This window comes from Pseudophryne corroboree, chromosome 11, assembly GCF_028390025.1.
Source record: "Pseudophryne corroboree isolate aPseCor3 chromosome 11, aPseCor3.hap2, whole genome shotgun sequence".
NCBI lineage: Eukaryota > Metazoa > Chordata > Amphibia > Anura > Myobatrachidae > Pseudophryne > Pseudophryne corroboree.
The window spans coordinates 18,246,644-18,266,022 of NC_086454.1; positions in this window are offsets into that span (position 1 = coordinate 18,246,644).

Genomic DNA, 19,379 nt, shown 5'->3' on the forward strand with positions numbered 1-19,379 from the left:
TTGGTCCCGCTAAAAAACACTCTGGCATTTAACCTGAATGGCCTCGTAGGCCGCAACTCACTATTTCATCAATGGAACGTATTGATGGATTGACACTGTTGTAGATCTGACCCGACTCTGGATCTTCAGAGCTCTTTCCATTGGAAGAAACAAACTCTCAACAGTTCTGTATCTAACATTTTTCCCAACGCCGACAACCGCGTCATTGGGATCAACCGTGATTCTGGCAAGTTCAGGAGCCAACCACCTTGTTGAAGATCCGTCAGGGATAAAACAACGTTTTGCACCACTTGTTTCTTGCCCTCCCCTTACGCAGGAGAGCCTCCCAGTACAGAATAATAATGCTTTCATTATTGAAGGAAATCATCATACCGCCATCACTCCGGTGAATTGGCACTGACAATCCTAAATAGCAAACCCAGGTAAGCCTAATGCGGAAGAACCGTATTTAGACCCTCTTTCTCCTTTAACAGATTGGAGATCCCTGCCCCGAGAGATTCCATCTTATAGTTCAACTTCTTAAGTAGAAATTGTTTGGAATTGTGCTGACCCAGGCCTTCCGGCCTCAGAAGCACGAAAAAGCTTGAATAACAGTTTTTTTTGGTTTTTTTTGTGACCGGGACAGCAGGACAATGACCTCCAGTATGTCCTCCTTTGTACTCTATTCTTAAACTCACCGGTCCATGCCCGTTCCAGGACTGACTGAAGAGTATTAGACGTGGTCCCACCGGTGTGGGCTACCGCAAGATAGTCCCAGCGACATGCGGTGGAAGTGGTAGAAACAGAGGATGATTTCTGCTTCTGTGAACTTGAAGAGGCTGCTGACCTCTTACCTTTTTCACCTTCCTCTACCTGCAAAGGGAAAACCGCATCCATATGGTCGAAATTACTGCATCCAACAAAAATGCGTCACCAACCGTCGTGAGGGACAATAGGTCAAGAAGGTAGACTTACCAGTGGTATCTGCCGAGATCAACTTAACAAAGCCATCCCCAAACCAGGTTTCACCTTCATAGGGAAGATACTCCAGTTCTTCTCGGAGTCAGCCTCAGCATTCCATTGGTGAATCCACAACGCCCTCCTTGTCGAGACCGCCATGGAAGTGGCCCGCGAAAACAAGAGTCCTATATCCCTTGTAGTCGCACGGCAGTATGCTGCAATGATATAGACATAACTCTAATTAAGTTGCATACAACTACTCCCCCATGCGCATGTAATGCCAGTATAATCAACGTACATGCAGACGGAGTATCACATATCTTCCTGCATACGATCCTTTGTGACAGGGCCCCGTGCAGAACTTTACCTCAGCATTCATTATAAATATCTCTATATACATATATGCATACATATATACCTTCCAATGCACCTATACACACATATATATATATATATACACACATACATACACACACACACACACATATATATATATATATATATACATACATACACACATATATAGAGATATATATATACATACATACACACATATACATCTACATATCTAATACGTATACATATTTTTTGTCAGGAACAACAGGGTCCCTAGTGACGTTAATACATTCTAATGTGTATGAACAGGTACTGAATGCCAATTTTTGAAGATCTGATCAAGAAACATTATAATCGACCTAAGAAAGATTATTCGAGTCGATCTCAGGGAGTAGTAACTGGACAAAATAAAATTTTTGCGACCCTGAGGGGTCTGAGAGAAATCCATTCTATGAATATGACTCCCTCCATAAATATTATCACGTCTGTGATCGTGCTACAGACCTATATAATCTTACTATACATACATATTACATATAGGTATAGCTTTATCTGATATGCATCACATTATCATGTCCATATCCACCCAGTCAGATATTGTTGGTGCCGACAGGGACACCCCCCACGTCTGTGTCTCCCATATAGTTTTCTCCTGGGAAAAAAATACCTCTACTGACATGTTGACATATTTACATGTAGCAAGTACCATTAGGAGTCGACAGCACCAACATAGTCATTCCCTTTGTGGCAGAGCCCTCAGCCTCAAAAATGCCGACACACGTGTACCAAACACCCACCGACATTACACTGGCTATAAGGGACAGACCCCAGTACAAACTGTCATGGAAACACAGAAGGAGTTTACCAGCTCATTTCCCCCAGCACCCTTGATATAGTGTTTTTATTTCAATTTATATTACACCAAATCACTGTGCCCCCCCTCGTTTTCCACTCTGATCTCTGCAGCAGTGTTTAGGAAGGACCAGCGTCTCTGTGAGGAGAAAATGGCGCTGGATAGAGCTGTGAGGGCTAAGCCACGCCCCCTCACCGGTGCGCTTCAGTCCCGCTCAAATCCACATATTTATACTGGCGGGGGTTTATATTTAGTGCCTAGGCACTTTAAACATACTTATTTGCCAGTGTAAAAAACCTCAGTGTTCATGCTGCCCAGGGCGCACCCCCTGCGCCCTGCCAGTGCCGCTGTGTGTGTGGGAGCATGGCGCGCAGCACGACCGCTGCGCGGTACCTCAACACTGAAGTCTACTGCCGTCACTGAAGTCTTCTTTTCTTCTTATACTCACCCGGCTTCTTTCTTCTGGCTCTGCAAGGGGGGTGACGGCGCGGCTCCGGGAACAAGCAGCTAGGCGTACCAAGTGATCGAACCCTCTGGAGCTAATGGTGTCCAGTAGCCTAAGAAGCAGAGCCTTTGAACTCAGAGAAGTAGGTCTGCTTCTCTCCCCTCAGTCCCACGAGCAGGGAGCCTGTTGCCAGCAGGCCTCCCTGAAAATAATAAACCTAACATAAAGTCTTTTCAGAGAAACTCAGTAGAGCTCCCCTGTGTGTGACCAGTCTCACTGGGCACATAATCTAAACTGGAGACTGGAGGAGGGGCATAGAGGGAGGAGCCAGATCACACCCAATCAAAGTCTTAAAGTGTGCCCATGTCTCCTGCGGATCCCGTCTATACCCCATGGTTCTTGAAGCATCCCCAGCATCCTCTAGGACGTATGAGAAATATATATAGATTAATTTAACCGTAAGTGGAAATCAAACTAATGGATAGAAAATCCAGTCAGTTTTGAATATGAAAGGTCGCTATAAATAGTAACTGCCACACAAAAAACCTACCCCTACCCCCACCCCCACTCTCTCTTTCCAGCACCCTCTCTGCAAATTTAGCAAGTGTGAGACAGTCAGATCAATATTTTTAATTCATTAGCAGCGTGCTGTAACATCTCCCTGCATGATCACTTTCAGTTGGTCCGTGTGGCGGCCTCTAGTGGCCGCCTCCACACATAACAGAGGTGAGGAGCAGCTAGCCTTTTATTATATAAGATCTGGTTTTATCCGCTTTGAGGGTCTTCACATCCACATGGAGTAAGCGTTTAGGAATTACAGCTGTTTAATATGTAGCCCTCTCTTTTTCGAGGGACCAAAAGTAATTGGACAATTGTCTCGAAAGCTGTTTCATGGATAGGTCTGGGCTGTTCCTTTGTCATTTCTTCATCAATGAATCAGGCAAAAGGTCTGGAGAAGATTCCAAGTGTGGAATTTGCATTTGGAAGTTGCTGCTGTGAATCCACAACATGCAGTCACAGCAGTTCTCATACCAGAGATAGCGGCAACCTTAAGAGTGGAAAAATCAAGTTTGCTACAGTCAGAGAAAAAAAAGGACGCACTTGTGCGCTCGGTAAATAAAAAAATAAGATTTAAAACCTACCGGTAAATCTTTTTCTCCTAGTCTGTAGAGGATGCTGGGGACTCCGTAAGGACCATGGGGTATAGACGGGCTCCGCAGGAGATATGGGCACTCTAAAGAACTTTTTATATGGGTGTGCACTGGCTCCTCCCTCTATGCCCCTCCTCCAGACCTCAGTTAGAGAAACTGTGCCCAGAGGAGATGGACAATATGAGGAAAGGATTTTGTTAATCCAAGGGCAAGATTCATACCAGCCCACACCAATCATACCATATAACCTGGAATATACGCAACCAGTTAACAGTATGAACAAAAAACAGTATCAGTCAAAGACCAATTCCAACTGTAACATAACCCTTATGTAAGCAACAACTATATACAAGTCTTGCAGATTTAGCCTGCACTGGGACGGGCGCCCAGCATCCTCTACGGACTAGGAGAAATAGATTTACCGGTAGGTTTAAAATCTTATTTTCTCTTACGTCCTAGAGGATGCTGGGGACTCCGTAAGGACCATGGGGTATATACCAAAGCTCCAAACCGGGCGGGAGAGTGCGGATGACTCTGCAGCACCGACTGAGCAAACGCAAGGTCCTCATCAGCCAGGGTATCAAACCTGTAGAATTTTGCAAAAGTGTTTGAACCCGAGCAAGTAACTGCTCGGCAAAGCTGTAAAGCCGAAACGCCTCGGGCAGCCGCCCTTGAAGAGCCCACCTTCCTAGTGGAATGGGCCTCTACCGAATTTGGAAACAGCAATCCCGCCGTAGCGTGAGCCCGCTGAATCGTGTCACAGATCCAGCGTGCAATAGTCTGCTTAGAAGCAGGAGCGCCAACCTTGTTGGCTACATACCGGACAAACAGTGCCTCTGTTTTCCTAACCCTAGCCGTTCTGGCTACATATATTTGTAAAACCCTGACTACATCCAGGGCCTTGGAATCCTTCAAGTCACCCGTAGCCACAGGCACCACAATAGGATAGTTCAAGTGAAAAGACGAAACCACCTTAGGTAGAAATTGCGGACGAGTTCTCAATTTCGCTCTATCCACATGGAAAATCAGATAGGGGCTCTTGTGAGACAAAGCCGCCAATTCGGACACCCGCCATTGCAGATGCCAAGGCCAATAACATGACCACTTTCCAAGTGAGAAATTTCAATTCAACTGTTTGAAGAGGCTCAAACCAGTGCGATTAAAGGAACTGTAACACTACGTTAAGGTCCCATGGTGCCACTGGGGGCACAAAAGGAAGCTGGATGTGTAGCACTCCCTTTACAAAAGTTTGGACTTCTGGGAGAGAAGCCAATTTCTTCTGGAACAATATAGACAGGGCCGAAATCTTTATCTTAATGGAGCCTAACTTTAGGTCCATATCCCTTCCTGTCTGTAGAAAGTGGAGAAAACGGCCCAAGTGGAAACCTTCCATAGGAGCATTCTTGGCTTCACACCAAGATACATACTTTCTCCAGATACGGTGATAATGTTTCGCCGTCACTTCCTTCCTAGCCTTTATCAGAGTAGGGATGACTACTTCCGGAACACCCTTTCCCGCTAGGATTCGGTGTTCAACCGCCATGCCGTCAAACTTTACCGCGGTAAGTCTTGGAACACGCAGGGCCCCTGCTGCAACCGGTCCTGTCTGAGAGGAAGAGGCCACAGATCTTCTGTGGGCATCCCCTGAAGATCTGAATACCAGGCCATTCGAGGCCAATCTGGAACAATGAGTGTTGTCAGTACTCTTTTCCATCTTATGATTCTCAATATTTTTGAGATGAGATGAAGAGGAGGAAACACATAGACCGACTGAAACACCCATGGTGTCACCAGGGCGTCAACCGCTACTACCTGAGGGTCCCTTGACCTGGCGCAATACCTCCAAAGCTTCTTGTTAAGGTGTGATGCCATCATGTCTATTTGAAGAAGCTCCCAACGACTTGTTATCTCTGCAAACACTTCTTGATGAAGTCCCCACTCTCCCGGATGGAGATCGTGTCTGCTGAGGAAGACTGCTTCCCAGTTGTCCACTCCCGGAATGAATATCGCTGACAGAGTGCTTAAGTGATTTTCTGCCCACTGCAGAATCCTGGTGGCTATCGCCATTGCCACTCTGCTCTTCGTACCGCCTTGGTGGTTTACATGAGCCACAGCTGTGACGTTGTCTGATTGAAACAGAACCGGTAGGTCGCGAAGAAGATTCTCCGCTTGTCGTAGGCCGTTGTAAGCGGCCCTTAATTCCAGTATGTAGATGTGTAGGCAAACCTCCTGGCTTGACCACAGTCCCTGAAAATTCCTTCCTTGTGTGACTGCTCCCCATCCTCGGAGGCTCGCGTCCGTGGTCACCAGGACCCAGTCCTGAATGCCGAACCTGCGACCTTCTAGAAAATTAGCACTCCGCAGCCACCACAGGATAGACCCCCTGGCCCTGGGGGACAGGGTTATCCTCTAATGTATTTGAAGGTGAGACCCGGACCACTTGTCCCGAAGGTCCCACTGAAAAGTCCTCGCCTGAAAACTACCGAATGGGATGGCCTCGTAGGTCACCCCCACTTTCTCCAGTACTTGAGTACATTGATGGACTGACACTCTTTTTGGTTTTAACAGGTCTCTGACCATGTTCTGGAGTTCCTGGGCTTTTCCCATTGGGAGAAAACCCTCTTCTGTACTGTGTCCAGAATCATGCCTAAGAAAGACAGCTGAGTTGTTGGAATCAACTGTGACTTTGGTAGAACTAGAATCCAGCCATGTTGCTGCAGCACTCTCAGGGAGAGCGACACGCTTTTCTGTAACTGTTCCTTGATCTCGCTTTTATCAGGAGATCGTCCAAATACGGGATAATTGTGACCCCTTGCCTGCGCAGGAGTACCATCATTTCCGCCATTACCTTGGTAAAAACCCTTGGGGCCGTGGAAAGCCCAAACGGCAACATCTGAAATTGGAAATGACAGGCCTGTACAGCGAATCTCAGGTACACTTGATGAGGAGGATAAATGGGGACATGAAGGTATGCATACTTTATGTCTAGTGACACCATAAAATCCCCCCCTTCCAGGCTGTAGATCACTGCCCTGAGCGATTCCATTTTGAGCTTGAACCTTTTTAAGTACAGGTTCAGTGATTTTAAGTTGAGAATGGGTCTGACCGGGCCATCCGGTTTCGGGAGCCCAAATAGGGTTGAATAGTACCCTTTTCCCTGTTGCATTAAGGGAACCTTGATAATCACTTGCTGTAGACACAGCTTTCGAATTGCAGCCTACACTATCTCCCTCTCTGGGGGAGACGTTGGTAAAGCCGATTTGAAAAATCGGCGGGGAGGCACGTCTTCGAATTCCAGCTTGTAACCTTGGGACACAATTTCCATCGCCCAAGGATCCACATCCCACTGAACCCAGACGTGACTGAAGAGTCGAAGACGTGCCCCCACCGGAGCGGACTCCCTCAGTGGAGCCCCCGCGTCACGCGGTGGATTTAGTAGAAGCCGGGGAGGACTTCTGTTCCTGGGAACTGGCCGTAGCAGGCATTCTTTTCCCTCTACCCTTACCTCTGGTGAGGAAGGAAGAGCCCCGACCTCTTCTGGATTTATGCGACCGAAACCATTTTATTGACCTTAGGTCACATCAAAGACGCAGTCTTATCTATGCTGTGGACCCGCCAATGGACGGGTGATGCCGACTCAAGGTGGCATATAGAAATTTTGCCTTACAAGGGTGAGCTTTTAATTGGGGTAGGTCTCGCGGACCTGGTTTAAACAGCTACCGCGGGTGAATCTACCTTTTTTTTGCCTTATGTTCCCCCACAGCAAATGAAAACGCTGCAGTATCAGATGCAGTCCTATCCCTATCTAGGGTATCAATATCAGCTGACAAGGTATCTGTCCAAGCTGCTACCGCACTATAAATCCAAGCCGATGCTATTGCCGGTCTGAGCAAAGCTCCCGTATGTGTATAAATTGATTTTAAGGTAGTTTCCTGCTTGCGATCCGCAGGATCCTTTAGTGTCGCCGTGTCCGGGGACGGTAGGGCCACCTTTTTGGACAAGGCCTTGTCGACCGCGGGTGATTATTCCCACCGTAACCTGTCCTTTGAGGGGAAAGGATACGCCATAATAATTCTTTTGGGAATCTGCAGTTTTTTGTCTGGAGTTTCCCAAGCTTTTTCAAATAATGCGTTCCGCTCATAAGATGGGGGAAACGTTACCTCAGGTTTCTTTTCCTTAAACATGTGCACCCTCGTGTCAGGGACAGAGGGGTCATCTGTGATATGCAAAACATCTTTTATTGCAATAATCATATAATGAATACTTTTTGCCACCCTTGGGTGTAACTCTGCAACATCATAGTCTACACTGGAGTCAGAATCCGTGTCGGTATCGGTGTCTACTATTTGGGACAGGGGACGTTTTTGAGACCCTGAAGGGCCCTGTGACACAGTCAAATCCTTGGACTCTGCTTTGTCCAATCTCTTATGTAATAAATTTAAATTTGCATTTAAAACATTCCACACGTCCAACCAATCAGGTGTCGGCGTTGCCGACTGAGACACCACAATCATCTGCTCCACCTTAAATGAGCCTTCCGCTTCAGACATGCCGACACACACGTACCGACACAACCCCACACACACAGGGATATTTACATGGAGACAGATCCCCAATAAGTCCCTTTGGAGAGACAGAGAGAGAGTATGCCAGCACACACCCAGCGCCAACTGGCACCGGAAATAGAATTCCCAGATAAAACAGCGCTTATTATAAATATATGTATAATATACACTACTGCTGCTAATAAGTGCCCCCCCCCCCCCCCTCCCTCCCCCTGTTTTGCCCTGTGTCTTCAGCAGGGGAGAGTCCGGGGAGCCAGCTCCATGCACTGTGCTGTGGAGAAAATGGCACTGGTTAGTGCTGAGGTATCAAGCTCCGCCCCCTCACTAGCGGGCTTCAGTCCCGCTCATTTTTTTTACAATACTGGCGGGGGTTATGATATATAGTGCCTCTGTAGCCTATATATGTATGTTTGCCAGCCCTAGAGGTTTATTGCTGCCCAGGGCGCCCCCCCTGCGCCCTGCACCCATCAGTGCCTGTCAGTGTGTGTAACGTTTGGGAGCAATGGCGCGCAGCGTTACCTCAGCGAAGATCTGAAGTCTTCTGCCGCCTTTGAAGTCTTCTTTTCTTCTTATACTCACCCGGCTTCTATCTTCCGGCTCTGCGAGGAGGACAGCGGCGCGGCTCTGGGACGAACGGCAGGGGGAGACCCGCGTTCCGAGTCCCTCTGGAGCTAATGGTGTCCAGTAGCCTAAGAAGCAGAGCCTATCACTTAAGTAGGTCTGCTTCTCTCTCCTCAGTCCCATGATGCAGGGAGCCTGTTGCCAGCAGGGCTCCCTGAAAATAAAAAACCTAACAAAATTCTTTTATCAGAGAAACTCAGAAGAGCTCCCCTGTAATGCACCCAGTCTCCTCTGGGCACAGAATCTAACGGAGGTCTGGAGGAGGGGCATAGAGGGAGGAGCCAGTGCACACCCATACTAAAAGTTCTTTCGAGTGCCCATATCTCCTGCGGTGCCCGTCTATACCCCATGGTCCTTACGGAGTCCCCAGCATCCTCTAGGACAGGGGTGGGGAACCTTTTTTCTACCAAGGGCCATTTGGATATTTATAAAATCCTTCGGGGGCCATACAAAAATTATCAACTTAAAAATTAGCCTGTCCCTAGTCAGTTGTTATGCCCTCCAGTCACTTGTTATGCCCGATTAGTTTTGCCCCCAGTCAGTTGTTATGCTCCATTAGATATGCCCATTGTCAGTTGTTTTGGCCCATTAGATGACCCGTCAGTTGTTATGCCCCATTAAATATGCCCCCTGTAGTTATGCCCCATTAGATATGCCCCCTAGTAGCGCCGCTTACACACACACACACACACACACACACACATTAAAAGAAAAAAAAGACACAAAGCTCACCAGCCCCGCTCCTGCATCCGGACCGCTGCCCTCCCTCTCCTCGGAACTATGGGAGAGATGTCATGACATCTCTCCCATAGCACCGAACAGCCACACATGTACACTGCCTGAGCCTGAAGCTGGAGCCCAGGAGTGAGCTCCTGCCTCCGGCTGCTGCTGAGGAGACGGGCGCCCGCTGGTTGTAAAATCTCAGCGGGCGCTCGGCATCTCCTCTCGGTTAGGTGAGCCTGGCTGGGCCGGATCAAGTGGCTTTGAGGGCCTTATACGGCCCTCGGGCCTGAGGTTCCCCACCCCTGCTCTAGGACGTAAGAGAAATAACCACAGAAGACAACAGTGATGGATGACTGCAGGATCCTTTCCATTGTAAAGGAAAAACACTTCACAACCTTCAGCCAAGTGAAAACCAGTCTACAGGAGATAGGGACATTATTATCCTAGTCTATCATAAAGAGAATAATAAGAATTTACTCACCGGTAATTCTATTTCTCGTAGTCCCTAGTGGATGCTGGGGATTCCGTAAGGACCATGGGGAATAGACGGGCTCCGCAGGAGACTGGGCACTCTAAAGAAAGATTTAGTACTATCTGGTGTGCACTGGCTCCTCCCTCTATGCCCCTCCTCCAGACCTCAGTTAAGGAAACTGTGCCCGGAAGAGCTGACATTACAAGGAAAGGATTTTGGAATCCAGGGTAAGACTCATACCAGCCACACCAATCACACCGTATAACGTGTGATAACCTTACACAGTTAACAGTATGAACAACAACTGAGCATCACTCAACCGATGCTACATAACCATAACCCTTTGTTAAGCAATAACTATAAACAAGTATTGCAGAAAGTCCGCACTTGGGACGGGCGCCCAGCATCCACTACGGACTACGAGAAATAGAATTACCGGTAAGTAAATTCTTATTTTCTCTAACGTCCTAGTGGATGCTGGGGACTCCGTAAGGACCATGGGGATTATACCAAAGCTCCCAAACGGGCGGGAGAGTGCGGATGACTCTGCAGCACCGAATGGGCAAACACCAGGTCCTCCTCAGCCAGGGTATCAAACTTGTAGAATTTTGCAAATGTGTTTGAACCCGACCAAGTAGCAGCTCGGCAAAGCTGTAATGCCGAGACCCCTCGGGCAGCCGCCCAAGAAGAGCCCACCTTCCTTGCGGAATGGGCTTTCACTGATTTTGGATGCGGCAATCCAGCCGCAGAATGAGCCTGCTGAATCGTGTTACAGATCCAGCGAGCAATGGTTTGCTTTGAAGCAGGAGCACCCAGCTTGTTGGATGCATACAGGATAAACAGCGAGTCAATTTTCCTGACTCCAGCCGTCCTGGCAACATAGATCTTCAAAGCCCTGACTACATCAAGCAACGCGGAATCCTCCAAGTCACGAGTACAATAGGTTGGTTCAAATGAAAAGATGACACCACCTTTGGCAGAAACTGCGGACGAGTCCGCAATTCTGCCCTATCCATATGGAAAACCAGATAGGGGCTTTTACATGACAAAGCCGCCAATTCTGACACATGTCTAGCTGAGGCTAAGGCCAACAGCATGACCACTTTCCACGTGAGATACTTTAGCTCCACTGTCTTAAGTGGCTCAAACCAGTGGGATTTTAGGAAACCCAAGACCACTTTAAGATCCCAAGGTGCCACTGGTGGCACAAAAGGAGGCTGAATATGCAGCACTCCCTTAACAAACGTCTGAACCTCAGGCAGTGAAGCCAGTTCTTTTTGAAAGAAAATGGATAGGGCCGAAATCTGGACCTTTATGGACCCTACTTTTAGGCCCATAGTTACACCTGACTGTAGGAAGTGCAGGAATCGACCCAGCTGAAATTCCTCTGTAGGGGCCTTCCTGGCCTCACACCAAGCAACATATTTTTGCCATATACGGTGATAATGTTTTGCTGTCACGTCCTTCCTAGCCTTTATCAGCGTAGGAATAACTGCATCCGGAATGCCCTTTTCTGCTAGGATCCGGCGTTCAACCGCCATGCCGTCAAACGCAGCCGCGGTAAGTCTTGGAACAGACAGGGCCCCTGTTGCAACAGGTCCTGTCTGAGAGGCAGAGGCCATGGGTCCTCTGTGAGCATTTCTTGCAGTTCCGAGTACCAAGTCCTTCTTGGCCAATCCGGAACAATGAGTATTGTTCTCACTCCTCTTTTTCTTACGATTCTCAGTACCCTGGGTATGAGAGGAGGAAACACATAGACCGACTGGAATACCCATGGTGTCACCAGTGCGTCCACAGCTATCGCCTGAGGGTCCCTTGACCTGGCGCAATACCTCTTTAAGTTTTTGTTGAGGCGGGACGCCATCATGTCCACCTGTGGCAGTTCCCATCGATTTACAATCTGCGTGAAGACTTCTTGATGAAGTCCCCACTCTCCCGGGTGGAGGTCGTGTCTGCTGAGGAAGTCTGCTTCCCAGTTGTCCACTCCCGGAATGAACACTGCTGACAGTGCTTGCACGTGATTGTCCGCCCAACGAAGAATCCTGGTGGCTTCCGCCATTGCCACCCTGCTTCTTGTGCCGCCTTGGCGGTTTACATGAGCGACTGCCGTGATGTTGTCTGACTGAATCAGCACTGGTTGGTCTCGAAGCAGAGGCTCCGCTTGACTCAGGGCGTTGTATATGGCCCGTAGCTCCAGGATATTTATGTGCAGACAAGACTCCTGACTTGACCACCGCCCTTGGAAGTTTCTTCCTTGAGTGACTGCCCCCCACCCTCGGAGGCTTGCAACCGTGGTCACCAGGACCCAGTCCTGTATGCCAAATCTGCGGCCCTCGAGGAGGTGAGCACCTTGCAGCCACCACAGAAGAGACACCCTGGCCCTGGGGGACAGGGTGATCATCCGATGCATCTGAAGATGCGATCCGGACCACTTGTCCAGCAGATCCCACTGAAAGATCCTCGCATGGAACCTGCCGAAGGGAATGGCTTCGTATGACGCCACCCTCTTTCCCAGGACTTGTGTGCAGTGATGCACCGACACCTGTTTTGGCTTTAGGAGGTCTCTGACCAGAGTCACGAGCCCCTGAGCCTTCTCCTGCGGGAGAAACACCTTCTTCTGGTCTGTGTCCAGAATCATGCCCAGGAAGGGCAGACGCGTCACAGGAATCAGCTGCGACTTTGGAATGTTCAGAATCCAGCCGTGCTGACGCAACACTTCCTGAGAGTGTGCTACGCTGATCAGCAACAGCTCCCTGGACCTCGCCTTTATGAGGAGACCGTCCAAGTATGGGATAATTGTAACCCCTTGCTTCCGAAGGAGCACCATCATTTCCGCCATCACTTTGGTAAAAACTCTCGGTGCCGTGGACAGGCCAAACGGCAACGTCTGGAATTGGTAATGACAGTCCCGTACCACAAACCTGAGGTACTCCTGATGAGGTGGATAAATGGGGACATGCAAGTAAGCATCCTTGATGTCCAGAGACACCATAAAATCCCCCTCTTCCAGGCTTGCAATGACCGTTTTGAGCGATTCCATTTTGAACTTGAATTTCTTCAGATAAATGTTCAGGGATTTTAAATTTAAAATGGGTCTGACCGAACCGTCCGGTTTCGGTACCACAAACATAGTAGAATAGTAGCCCCTTCCCCGTTGAAGGGGGGGATCCTCTACCACCACCTGCTGGAGAGAAAGTTTGTGAATTGCCGCCAACACTATCTCCCTTTCCATGGGGGAAGTTGGTAAGGCCGATTTTAGGTAACGGTGAGGGGGCGTCACCTCGAATTCCAGCTTGTATCCCTGAGACACAATTTGTATAGCCCAAGGATCCACCTGTGAGTGAACCCACTGGTGGCTGAAATGTCGGAGACTCGCCCCCACGGCTCCTGGCTCCGCCTGTGGAGCCCCAGCGTCATGCAGTGGATTTAGTGGAAGCCGGGGAAGACTTTTGTTCCTGGGAACTAGCTGCATGGTGCAGCTTTTTTCCTCTACCCCTGCCTCTGGCAAGAAAGGACGCACCTCTGACCTTCTTGCTCTTCTGAGAACGAAAGGACTGCATTTGGTAATACGGCGCTTTCTTAGGCTGTGGAGGGACATAAGGCAAGAAATTTGACTTCCCAGCTGTAGCTGTGGAAACTAGGTCCGAAAGACCGTCTATCCGTCCCTGCAGATACCGCACTACACATCCAGGCCGAAGCAATTGCCGGCCTCAGCAGTGTACCAGAATGTGTGTAAACAGACTACAGGATAGCTTCCTGCTTTCTATCCGCAGGATCCTTTAGGGCGGCCGTATCCTGAGATGGCAGGGCCACCTTCTTAGACAAGCGTGTCAACGCCTTGTCTACCCTAGGGGAGGATTCCCAGCGCAACCTGTCCGTTGGCGGGAAAGGATACGACATAAGTAATCTCTTGGAAATTATCACCTTCCTGTCAGGGGAATCCCAATCTTTTTCACATAATTCATTTAATTCATGTGAAGGGGGAAAAGTCACTTCATGCTTTTTCTCCCCATACATATAAATCCTCTTGTCAGGGACAGGATTTTCCTCAGAAATGTGTAATACATCCTTCATTGCTATAATCATGTAGCGGATGGCTTTAGTCATTTTAGGCTGCAACTTTGCCTCATCGTCATCGACACTGGAGTCAGCTTCCGTGTCGACAACTGTGTCAACTATCTGGGATAGTGTGCGCTTTTGAGACCCTGACGGCCTCTGCGCCCGCCCGCCCAGTTCATGACGTCAGTCCCCCGACGGATCGGGCAGTGTGTATGCACAGCACACTGCTTGATCCGTACATAGATATATCTGCAGATCAATTGATCTGCAGATATATCTACTAGTGTGTACCCACCTTTAGGGTGGGGTGCATGCAGCCCATGGCCACCAACCCAAATACATACAAACAGAAAGTTCAGCACTCACCATAGCAAGCTCACTTATCCTCACAACATCAATTTTTTATATATATATATATATATATATATATAAATAAATATAAAATTATATATAGACCGAGAGAAGGAGAAGACGGCACTCATGGGACTTCTTATACCGGCCAGTGCTTCAGATAGTCAGCGTGACCGCTTGTAAATAATGTAAACGTTTCATATATTACACATTTTTGTCTAATTCTCATTTCTTATAGGTACACTTGCACACAGCTTTGGAACGAACTCGGCAGGGAGGTTGTTCCAAACATCTTGGAGAACTAACCACAGATCTTCTGTTGGTGTAGGCTTGCTCAAATCCTTATGTCTTTTCATGTAATCCCAGACAGACTCAATGAGGTTGAGATTAGGGCTCTGTGGGGGCCATATCATCTCTGCCAGGACTCCTTGTTCTTCTTTACACTGAAGATAGTTCTTAATGACACTGGCTGTATGTTTGGGGTCGTTGTCCTGCTGCAGAATAAATTTAGAATTTTTTGAATGGCTCTAAATTTATTCTGCAGAAGGACGACAACCCCAAACATTCAGCCAATATCATTAAGAACTATCTTCAGTGTAAAGAAGAACAAGGAGTCCTGGAAGTGATGATGATATTGCCCGCACAGAGCCCTGATCTCAGCATCATTGAGTCTGTCTGGGATTACATGAAGAGACAGGATTTGAGTAAGCCTGCATCCACAGAAGATATGCGGTTAGTTCTGCAAGATGTTTGGAACAACCTCCCTGCTGAGTTCCTTCAAAAAACTGTGTGCAACTGTAACTAGAAGAATTTATGTTGTTTTGGAGGCAAAGGGTGGTCACACCAAATATTGATGTGATTTAGATTTCTCTTCTGTTCATTCACTTCGCATTTTGTTAATTCATAAAAATAAACTATTAACACTTCTATTATTGAAATCATTCTGACTTTGCAGCATTTTTTCCACCCTGCCTAAAACTTTTGAACAGTACTGTATACAGTGGCTTCACTACCCTGGGTGCAGCTGCTATTTGAGGGGGGGGGGGGGGCTGCTTCAAAGGCCTGATGCTCCCCCTACCGCCAGTCATGGCCTGCACCCAAGACCCAAAGCTCCCCTTCACTCCTGTTAAGAACGGCAGCCGCTGGTAGCATAAACCCTGCACTCACCATATTTACCAACAATAATAAACAGTGGCGTTCTAGTTCATGTATTGTTCAATGCATTTAACGTATTTATTATAGCTTGTCAGCTGTTTCCTAGATGCTTTACAACAGTTGTGTTAGTAACTGCCTCACCTTTGAGAGCAAAACTGCTGTGAGCTTTACACCAGGTAGCGTAATCAAGAGTTTAACAGTAATGTTATGGCTATTTTTATGGTAATTATTTTGAACAATAGAGTAGCATCTGTATTACAGTGGGGTCCCTTGTTGGGGGCTGCAGGCTTAAGGACATTGATCAATACATGAGCTAAAAGTCCATTGTTACATAATATAGTGAGTACAGAGCAAACTGAGATTTCTTTCTATACACACACTATATATATATATATATATATATATATATGTGTGAATACAAATATATCGGCACTCACTATCATGTAGAAAAGTAAAAAGTATAACTGCTTTGTTGCCCTCCTCAAGGAAATGTAGAATATATGACAGACTGTGTCTAGCAATGCACAAAAAGACAAGTCGTAAATTTAAGGAGACAATGACCTTACATCGTTCTGCTATAGGTACTGCACTCCTTATAGGTTCTAGTGAACAGGCTGTTTTTTTGCATGCTAGACACAGTCTGTCATCTATTTGTTATATGATAGACTGTCTCTTACCATCGGCTAGAGGTAGGGTTACCACCTCATCCCATTAATTCTGGACATATTAATTACACAGGTTCTGTGGCTGGCTGACTTCATGACTTTATTTCACCTGGTTATAATCAGCCACAGAACCTGTGTAATGAATGTGTCCAGGATGAAAGTGGTGAGGGGGTAACCCTAGCTAGAGGAGGGGGCGTTCAGAGAGGCTGTTACAACGCAAATCTAAATGGTTATATCTATTAGATACAGTTTCACCAAAGGGCTTACGGTAAATGAAATCTTATGGCATCACTGTTTCCTGTAATGTGCATTGTTCTGTGTTTTATCATTTTGTATATGGATGTAGCTGTGCTTCCGGCATTTACTATCGTATGTGTCTCTTTAAACACCATGTTTTTGTGTGTACCTTGTCCCTGTTCTGTATCTTGCCTATATATCTAATTATCTACCATTTGCAGGTGTGTCACCTGCGTGCTACAGCATTTTGGGCCTCTTATGTTCATTTGTGTGTTCTCTCCTGACAAAAGGGGTTCATGTACGTGTGTGTATATACACACACACACACTTATATTGTAGTACGTTTTCAGGTATATATACACATCATTTTGCTGGTCACTCACCTTGAAGCCAGGACAGGGGAAGCAGCTGATATGCACCAGTGTAAGAAGAGATGTACTATCTACTGATTCCTACTGAACGGATTGCTTGTAGCAGGCCTAGCCAACCTAGCAGCTGTTGTGGAACTACAATTCCTAGCATGCCCTGCCACAGTTTACAATTAGGGAATGCTAAAATGTAACAAGGCATGCTGGGACATGTAGTTGTATTAGAGCAGGAGAGCCACATGCCGGGCTTATAGTCTTATGGCTATCAGTTCAGCTGTTGTCTCAACGCAGGGCGCTACGCAACGGACAAATCCAAGTTTTTGTAAGAGTAAAAGCATACACTAATAATCGTGATCCTGTACAGAGGATACAAAATGTAAGGTGAGCTTTTGGGAAGAGGATGGGTGTGCAGGAACTACCAATTAATTATAATAAAAATAAAAGAATTCTACCATAAGTACGCTGCACCTTGCAGTATGGCATAAGTATTCATTTTACAACCGGCGAGTGTCACTGATTCCACTGTGAATCGGGACTATTATTTCTACAAAGCACAGCTGCAGCACTGCCACCTGCAGGATACAATAAGCTTCTGCACTCACAAAGTTTTAAAAAAGAGCAGCCATCTATGTAATAAAACAGACTGCTGATAAAAATGATCTCATCACATTGGAATGTGATGACAGCCGGTATCGCCTCTGACCCCACCCACCTGTGTCAGGGATGTTACTTCCATAACAACCATCTACAGTCGCTGAAGACAAGGACCCCATAGTCACTCAGCCATGCATGGAATCACAGTCATGCCAGAGTTACAAAGGGTGTGCAATATGTTTCCGGATGCACAAAAAGCATTTCATTTACAAAGTGAACATTGCATCAAAGTATTCGTCAGAGGAGTCTGTGCAAAGCTCAGCATGCGCTTGGTGAAGCAGATGGACCAATCCGAAGCAGGTACGTCTGAAGGTCTCTGCCGCAGCTTTCAGTGACTTCAAAACTAATCCCACGCACCTTGTGATGGATTTATGGGAACACAAAGAAGGTGTGGACTGTACGGTGGATGACCAAACTCCTGGATGCATTATGGGCCAGAAAATCTACCTCTTTCCTGGACTTGTGGAAATTGCATTGTTGCGATGGAGAAGGGCACCACAAGTGCGAGTTCTTGGACTGCGCCTGGAAATGACTTCCAGCACTTGCGGCAGGCATTAGTTGCTGTTGGCGTACCAGTCCCCAGTGACGGGGCACTGCTGCACGAGTGGTACGGTAGCTACATGACCAGTCTTACCTCAAAAACATCCACCATCTGCTTGGCCACGCTGCACTCACACCGTAGTTCCTCTGGCAGTGCAACGTCAACTGGGCCGATTGTTGTAAGACTGTAGATCCAGGATTCATCACCACTGATGATCTCTCAGACACAGTTTTAGCGACCGTCATCAAACCTGGCCAGCATGTTGCTGCACCAAGTCACGCGAGCCTGCTCCTGCTCTCGCATCAGCTGATGGGGCACCCAGCGTGCAGAAACTTTGCTCAGGCCAAGCTTTTCGTGGGAGTACCGTATGAAGCGTATGGATCCCGATGAGATGCCTTCTCCTTCTCTAACTGGGCTATGGTCACCCTGATGTCCAATTCAATGATGGCCCGTAAGGCAGCAACTTTGTCCTCGGTGATGGCGGACCAAGGTTGGCCGCAGCTCTTCTCATCTTCCAGGAACTGTCTCCCGTGCCTAAATTCTACAAACCACTCAAACACAGTGGTTCGGGATGGTACTTTCTCCACAAAAGCAGCTCGCAGTCGCTCAAAGCTCTCCTGCCGTCACAGACCACTCTTGTAGTAGCAGAAGACCCTGGCTCTCCAGTGGCCTCTGTTGAGCTCCATAACGGGTTAGTGAAGGAAGGGAACATACTGACTGCTTCGGTGTGCAGTGCTACTTATATACGGCTCTGTGCCCTGACATTTCACAGGAACTTTAGTCAGAGATTACAGTTCCCAACCAGACAGTCAGATTGTGTCTACTCTACCGATGCACTGCACATCCGCAAACTTATCGCACACCCCTCGTACACACAGATTTCTTCAGGCTGGCACATAAACGGGGGGTGGGGGGGGCACAAACAGGAGGATCTCACACACATACAGGGTCATACAGAGATACAGACAGTGGTGACCGTATACTGTCCCCACTCCCATTACTAAGTAAAGGTCACATTCAGTCTGTGGGGTGCAGCAGCTGCACCCCTTATTATATACCATGGTGGCTGCAGCAGCCCCCCCCTACTCAGACTCCACTGCCTATTATCTGCAATGGCGCCTGCAGGAGCAGGACTGTAGTACTGTGTAGCCCCGCCCCCATAACACAGACTCCCCCTCCCTCTCTGCCCTGCTTATAGTTTTGCAGCTTTAACTTAATGGTCCGGGGACCCCCTTTAAAAGAAG